The following is a 9,267-nucleotide window of genomic DNA, read 5'->3' on the forward strand; positions in this document are numbered from 1 at the left end:
TCATGGGCACTGAAATAAATATATATGTGTATATATATATATACACACATATATATGTATATATATACACACATATATGTGTATATATATACACACATATATGTGTGTATATATACACACATATATGTGTATATATATACACACATATATGTGTGTATATATACACACATATATGTGTGTATATATATGCTGTTGCATGTATTACCTCATTGAATTCTTATCAATCTTAATGATATAGTCCTCCCGTTGAATATGATGTACCTTTTTATGTAAAAAATTTGAGGCAGGAAAAGGTTAAGTAATTTTCTCATACTCACTCATCAGGTAGTGATATGTCCAGATTTGAACTGTACTTTGGTCTAACGCTAATACAGAATTCTTATCTACCCAGCTCTACTCTTATTCATTATGTGTGATTATTACTGGTTCATTTTTTTGTCTGTCTGATTTGTAATTTTTCATGTTTCTGTATGCCTATGATTGTTCTTCCATGACAATCCAAAAAATGTAAATTCTCAAGACAAATTCCAAAGGAATCAGAAGCCAAACAATTTGATGGTGTTATTTTGCTCATATATTAATCAAGCAAGGAAATTTATTATAGAAAATAATTACCAAAAATGAGGAGGTGGACCAAAAGGAAAAGAAAACAATAAAAGCAAGTGGCAAAGAAAAATAGTGAAAAAAGGGAATGTTAGTGCATATGTCTGTTAGTTCCACAATTGGATAGAGTCTTCATTAGCGAGACAACTGATTTCAGTCTACGCAGTCCTTCAATTGTTATCTCCTTGAATAAGCTTAAAACACCTGTCATCCCAAATTTAAGTTCCCAATTATTTGAGAAATAAGCTCTGTTAAGTCCTTTCTTAAAGGTAAATGTGCAATGTATTTCCTTGGGAAAAAAATGTGCCATTTAAAAAGGATATTTTCTAGTCTTCAGTTAAAAATGCCCAGTATAGACTTGTTTGCATTCTTACCTTTAAACATTGACTAGATATTTGACCTTATTAAATTCCACCTGTAGCTTTCTTTCTACATTTTTGTTTCACTTGAATTATTTTTATATTGAGTTGCTATAGTTCGGTTTGTGCGACCCCTTCAAATGTCATGTTATAATTACATCTCCAGTGTTGAAGGTGGGGTTTAATGGAAGATGCTTGCGTCATGGGACTAGATCTGTAATGAACAAATTAATGTTCTCCCTGGGAGGGGGTGATGAACGAGCTCTCACTCATTAGTTTTCCGTAGAGCTAGTTGTTAAAAGGAGCCTGGCACCTCCCCTCTCTCTTGCTTCCTCTCTTGCTTCCTCTCTTGCCGTGTGATCTCTACACACTGGCTCCCCTTCCTCTTCCGCAGTGAATGGAAGTAGCCTGCAGCCCTCACCAGAAGCAGATGCTTCTACCCTGTTTCACACACAGCCTGCAAAACCATGAGCTAAATAGACCCATTCTCTGTCTAAATCACCCAGCCTCGGGTATTCCTTTACAGCGACTCAAAACAGACTAAGTTCTTATATCAGTGTTTAGAATATGTAAACACTGCAGTTCTTATATCAGTGTTTAGAATATGTAAAAAATATAAGTAGAACATCAAAATGAGTAATCTACAATTTTAATTCCTACCCAAATTTTCAGGGGTCAAAAAGGAATGGGCCACGCATGGTGGTTCATACCAACAATCCCAGCATTTTGGAAGGCTGAGGAGGGAGAATTGTTTGAGACCAGCAGTTCCGGACCAGCCTGGTAACGTAGCAAGACCACGACCACGTCTTGTTGAAATGAAAACAAAGAAGAATGTTAGTGCATATGTCTCTTAGTGTTCAAAAATATAATTTATACATAACAAATTTCAAAATTAATTCAATTTGTATATTTTAATAATAATGATAGATATAATTTATTTATACATATTTTTGTGTTTTTTTCTCAGACGAATTATTACACTGAGATGACTAGATAATCCAGCTAAAGAGGAAGCTTGTATTTCAATGACTTCATCAGTTGTGTGGTTAATTTGATTTTACTTTATTGTATAAGAAATTATTACAAAAATGTTTTTACATGTATAACAATATTGTTATAACAGATACTCAAATATTTAAAATTTAGTTAAGCTTAACATTATCTCACTATTATCTTTGCCATTTGTATTTGCTTGCAATATTGAAATACCCCAGATTTGTTATTAGATTTTGAAAAGTGAGAGTATGAAAACTGAAATTGTGTATTTTATTCAGTAAGAATAAAATGAAATATATATTCATATACAAGTTAATGAGGTTCTTTATATAAAATCATAGTCCTCACATGAATAATGTGGTGAGCTGTGGCTACTTGAAAAGCTCTAAATTTTTTCTAACCCAACTGTTGCACTGCAGACATGTGGTTTTGTAGTTAGCATGAATAAAATTTGAGTTGTTTTGTTTCAAAAGCTAAATTCAATTAAACAATGATTTCTTTTTAAAGTGTGTTAAATTTGTCATATATTTAAAATTTAAAGTAGAAAATATGGGAATTCTCTAAATAAGTATATGTTTTTAAAAATTTATTTGAATGATGATCACCTTACTTTGGCTTAAGATAATTGTGGGGTAGGGGTTAATTCAAATTAAAAAATATCAAAAGGCATGGTTTATAATATTTAAGACAGTTAATTTTAATAAATAACTTTTACTTTAAAAGATCACAAAACCTGAAGACTCTTGAGTAAGAAAGGACAACGAATTGAGGTTTTAAAAGTTTACATAGTATATTAAAAGCCACAGACAATATATACTTTAATAAAAAACTGAAAATATTTTTAAAGACCAGTGATCACCAGACTCTCGGAATTTGAAAGCTACGTCTTTTGTTCAGTTGAGTTCTAACCAGGGAATCTTGTTATTATTTTGTTGTTGATGCTTCCTAACAAACAGCATGTGGAAATCATCTAGCAATTTGTTAGGAAATCTTCCTCCTAAGACTATGCTTTTTAGTTTATTGACTCCAAAGCTATTATGAAAGACATTTTTCCAGTATTAAAATTCCTATGATCAATGCACAATCCATTTTAGAGATGCTTTTTTTTTCCTTCCTGTTTTCCTCCTTACCCTTCCTTTATCTTATTTTCTTCACATTGCCTGAGAGAATAAAATGGTCCTTAACATTGACTAAGCCCCACATTATGTAAATGGTTATGCTCTCTTGGGCCCAGAGAATTGTAGAGCTCTTGTTATATTTGCTAGTTCAGGATATTTTAAAATTTGCTTTAGCTTCATTGGATTACACCTTAATTTGACATATATGAAATAAAATCTCTCTATATATATATGTGACAAAATTTATTAATAAATATGCTACATTATTTTAATCTTGATTTTTAAAATTTTTAATTATACCTAATATTTTAATGATTATGCAAAATTATTTATCTGACAAATGCTTCTGTTTCAATAGTTTTTTAGTGAATTTTGAAAATAATTCATTTGTTTCATTTGTAAAATGAGCCACAGAGAATGTTGCATAATAAAATTTGAGCTGTTACCATACAATTGAATTAATGTACTACTATTAGATGTGTTAGGTCATAAGTCTAACTTTACAATGTACTAAGTACTTATAATGCAGTGTGGATTTTGATATCTAATAAGAAAGTATAAAAAATTGATTATTTTACTTTGGACTTTAAAAATTATAAACACTAAAGATTTAGCATTAATTACCTTTCTTTGATAGTATATATTTTGTCTCAACATCACAAAATTAAGATGGTCTTTAGATTATTTTCCCTGCTGAACTTTACTTTTATCATACTAACAATTTTATCATAAAATTTAAAATATTAGTTCAAATTAGAAGCCAAAATTTGAGGGCAAAGGGCTTTCATTATTAAGCATATAACAGGACCTCAGTATCTTTCTCAGTGAAGGCTAATAAAATCACTCTACTTACAATCCAACTCTTATAAAAAGTGAATTACAGTAATTGTATGTCTAAATAATATACTTAGAAAAAGTACACCTTAACTAATTCTTGTTGCCTTGGAAATATAAAATACTACAGTTCCTTTCCTCTATGTTCCATTTTTTAAATTTTTTAAACTAATGCTATTACTTTTACCGATTCTTTTTCAAATCATTCAGTTTTTTTTACTTAAAAATATAAAATTGGCCTGTTACATAATATTAAATAAAATACTTAGTATTTTTGACACTTTTAATTTATGGTAACCATTCACAACACAAATTGATAAGGACAAGTACATCTTTATTCAAATTAGCTCTCAAAACTGCTTAGTGAGCAAACAGGCATAGTATTCATCTAGATGCTATAGTAATTAAGTCAGACACCAGAGGCTGGAACAATTTCTTTTAATTTGATATATCAAGGACCAAATGGATGAACCATGGTAAAAAAAAAAAAAGACATTTCTGGGTTTATAAATTTGAGTTATTCTTTTGACAGGTAAATAAATTCCTGGGATTAAAATATTTAATAAACTTTAAGCATGTCTCTAATATTTGGCCTGGGTCTATTCCTGGTGTCTCCCAGAAACAGACCATTACCTAAGGCCTTGCACACAAATTGTTTATTTTGGAAAATGATCTCAGGGAATAGGAATGGAGGACTAGGAAATGATAGGTAAAAGGAAAGAGTCAATACAAGTATGTATCAACCTGTTCCACCTGTGTGGGCAACTGGGTCTCAATCCATTTGGGATCTTTTAAGAAGCCATGTAGAATGAAGTTCAAAATAATCCACCTAAAATCCAGAAGAGGGGAGCATTTTTGAGAGGATTCTTTATCCATGGATTCCTTCTCCCATTGATCAAGAGTTGCCTAATGGGGTAGCAAACCTTTCACAATTTTGAAATTGTTTGTGCTCAGGTTCCCAGTGTTTCTCATGGGTGTCCAACCCTAAGGTGTCAGGGAAGCTCCTGGACAGATGACAGGTCCATCTGAGGCAAAGTGATCTAGTATTTCAGTGGTTAAATGCTGATTGCCCTAGTAATGTTTGAAGTGAAAGATAACTAAGAAAATATAAGACATTTCTTTTGGTTTATAAGTTTCAGAGAAATCAGAAGATTCACGTTTATTAGGGAAATCCACCCATTCGTACCTTTGTCACAGGATTCCTCCAACTTTCACACCCAGGTCTCATATTAAGACATATGAGACAAGCCAGCACTGTGCATTTTGCACTTTTGTTGTTATTTGCCCTTAAAATTAAATCTTGGGCCAAATTTTCAGAAGGTCCACCACTGCAGATGCAGGAGAAAGGGGTGTTTCTACATGCTGACATAGGACTACCTCAATTTTCACAGCATTCTTTTAATTGACAATTCACTAGCTTGATTGTCTCATGTTTGTATAGCCTTGAGACTATTTACCAAAATCCAGTCTACTCACGGTACTTTTAATTATCAGCTGCCCCACATGTGTGTTCAGGTGCCACTGCTCCTGTATAAACCAGTGCTTCAGTTTCCACTTGAACCCCTTTCCAAGCCGCAGCCAGTGTGCATTAGTAGCTATGATGTTACGACATGTGCTTTATTTTCTTCTTGCAACTTAACCCAATCTACCAACAGGGAATATAGTAGTACAGTTGACCCTTGAACAACATGGCTTGGAACTGTGCAGGTCTACCTATATGCAGATTTTTTTAACCAAATGCAATTCAAAAATAAAATATTCATAGGATGGGAAATCTTCACACAGGGAGGGCTGAGTTTTTGTATGTGCAAGTTGCTCAGGACCAACTCTAGGTCTTGAATATGTGCACATTTGGGTGTCTTTAGGGTTTAATTACACAGTGAGGTGTTAGCAAATACCTGGGGCTGAAATTGAGAAATATGTGCTACAACGTGTAGGTAGTACAGTCAACTTACTCCTGAAAAAAGCTGATTGTCATTGCAATGGTCAGAGTGAACGCTAAGCTGAAAAAATATAAAGCAGAACACAAAAGATGCCCAATATATCATCCCTTCTTCTCTACATTCTTCAAGTAAGATGACATTAAGATAAGTATTACAGATTTTTAGGCTCACTTTGGTAACTTTAAAGCGTTTATTCAAAGGGCAGTTTGCTCAACTCAGTGAATGGCCAAATGCCCTAGATTTTGATACTTTCCAAATTGTGTAACTTTCTAAAGTTATTTCATGGGCCTTAAACTGAGGTTAATATAAGAAAACTGAAGGATATGCATGCAGGTTACCTACATTACCTGAATACATAGGTAATGTATAAACTGAAGCACTGGTTTATATAGAAGCAGTGGCACCTGAACACACATGTGGGGCAGCTGATAATTAAAAGTACCATGAGTGAACGGGCTTTTGTTAGAGTCTCAAGGCTATACAAACATGAGACAATCAAGCTAGTGAATTGTCAATTAAAAGAATGTTGTGAAAATCGAGGTACTCCTATGTCAGCATGTAGAAACACCCTTTTCTCCTGCATCTGCAGAGGTGGATCTTCTGAATATATAGGTAATGTAGGTTACCTGCATATGCAGGTAAAATCAGATAGAATTTTAACTATTGAAGTATAATGTTAACAGAATATCATTTAATCACAAATAAAACCAAGAATATTTCCCACAAGGAGAGGCCAAATGTTATGTGAAGACCTAAGTAACTTTAACCAGTAGTTAGAGGAAATATTTCATAGAGGAAAGAGAATTAGAAGCTTTTCAGTAGATAAGACTTGCAAGGCGCTTTACTAAAAGCATCTCCCTTTATTACTCATAAAAGACCTTTTTCTTGGAAATCATTATCTCCCATTATACTTATAAAATAGAGATCTGGATGTATTACACAATGACTGGTGTAGGCGAGATTTAGCTTCCCTATAATATCCATTGGTTCCTCCAAGTGATTCAAGGTAGGGCTATTCCAAGATTGATTCCTTAAGCAGATCAAAGACATCATCAAGAATCCAGATAGACTTATTGTTTTCCTCTTTTTATAACTCTACAGTGTTTTTTCAAAAATGTAATAAACCTGTTTTAGTTCCAGTTATTTTATTTTTTCTATTAAAAGATTCAACAGAAAAATAATTCAGGTGACTTTTTCCCCATAATAAAATTGGAAACAAAATAAAACAAAAAGACACTTTCTCCAAATACCTCAGTAGTATATTTCTGGTTACATTTCATTGACTAGAACTGGGTTTCATGCCAAAATCTAATCGATTACAGAAAAAAGTATGTTTTCACATTCCCTCAATATTAATCTAAAGAATGTGGCATTGGTTTTGGAACAGAGTATTCCATCAAAGCTGTAAGGCCCTTGAGGAGACCATTAATTAAAACAGGTAGGGCTTTCACTGGAGTATACGGAAAAGTTTAAAGGGCCTTGAGGACATTGTCAGTAGTAGTGTATTAAAGAAGAATAAGACAAATGTTATTGACAACTGGTAGTAAGGAGAGTTATGCTATAGTATCAGAATTATTTGTGGTAACACGCAAAATAGAACATATACCTTAGAAGCTGATAATCTTGCTAAGGTGATATCTATGCAGAAAGTTGAGCCTACCACCTAAAAGAAGTTTACAAAAAAATGATTAAGGACAGAGGTGCACTAAAGAGTGAATTACTCTGCATTTGAGTGAAATTTGGAGGACATGTGAAGGGCTCTATTATGTACCAAAGGAAGAGAACAGAAAACTCAGAAATAAAGCCACACTCTTGAAGTCTTAACAAAGCCACACTCTTGAAGTCTTAACATTTTATAATCCCACCCTGGCTTTCATCTTTACATTAAGGTTCTTTCTTACTTTGAGAACACTTTGCTGGCTGAAAGGTTATTCTAACCCTCACACACCATTAAATGTTGGGGGCTGGGGGAAAGAGAGATAATTCATCTTTTTAGTTCCCAGGTCTACTGAATAAGAAGAATGATACAGAAAGAATTGTACCAAAGGAGCTCACGCCCATCTGGATCTTATTTAGAAGATGACTTCTGGACTTCAGGCTGATTCGTAATATGATGAGATCTTGAAGGATATGGGAGAAGAGATGAATGTATATTGCATGTGAGGGGAATATAAATTATTTTGGCCAGAGAGTATGGAGGAAAATCATATTTTCAAAATATGGGTGCAACAATAGGCCCTGGCCCACGTAATGTTTTATAATGAATCTTTACCACTGTGACATTAATAGGGAAGTTTAATTCCCTTGCACTTGAATTTGGATTGGCCTGTGATCCACTTGTAACCAACAGAATGTGACAGAAATGAGGGTGAGTGTTTTTGAGGCTATGTCATAAAAAGCAATGGAACGTCCGCCTGGCTTACTAGGACATTCACTTTGGAACCTTGAGCTGTCATTAAAAATGTCTTACTTCACTGAAGCTACTCTGTCTTGAGAAAACTCAGATTTGCCCTCACGGAAAGACCACATGAGGATGCACAGAGAGGTGATTAACAAACTCTCCTAACTTCAGAAAAGTTCTAATCTTTGTAATAAATATTTATTGTATCTCACTCATAGTAATTCTACTTCTTTGATCAAAATCTGACCAATAAAAACCATTATTCATCTTCTCATGAAACCTCAAAAAATTCAGATACGTAAATTGAACAGTGTCTTCATAATTTAAGGCCGTTTCCATTCATTATTTATTCATTGAAAATAAATACTCCTGTGTGCCTGGTACTTTTATCTGTGCTGGAAATAAAGCCCCGGCCTTCATAGAGTTTGCAATCTATTTCTGAATGCTGGAAATAATCAAACAAATATATATATAATATAAGCCCAGGCACTGAAAAGTTCAATAAAGAAGACCAAAACAACAAAGTAGGTTAAGAGAATAATAAGGGGCAATCCCAGCACTTTGGGAGGCCGGGGCAGGCGGATCACGAGGTCAGGATATCCAGACCATCCTGGCTAACACGGTGAAACCCCATCTCTACTAAAAATACAAAAAAATTAGCTGGGCGTGATGGTGGGCGCCTGTAGTCCCAGCTACTCGGGAGGCTGAGGCAGGAGAATGGCGTGAACCCGGGAGGCGGAGCTTGCAGTGAGCAGAGATCGCGCCACTACACTCCAGCCTGGGCGACAGAGCAAGACTCCATCTCAAAAACAAAAAAAAAAGTTAGGGGCTAATATTTTAGATAGTAACTGAGAAGTCTTCTCTGTGGTATCATTTGAAGAAAGTAAAATATATAATAACTTAAATATTGTGGAGCAACTTTCCGAGAGAAAAAATAAATAAATCCCTGAGTTGTAAGCATGCTTAGGGTACGCAGGGATTAACAGGGAAACAAGAGTAACCTGAACATCATA

Source organism: Gorilla gorilla, chromosome 14, assembly GCF_029281585.2.
Source record: "Gorilla gorilla gorilla isolate KB3781 chromosome 14, NHGRI_mGorGor1-v2.1_pri, whole genome shotgun sequence".
Lineage (NCBI taxonomy): Eukaryota > Metazoa > Chordata > Mammalia > Primates > Hominidae > Gorilla > Gorilla gorilla.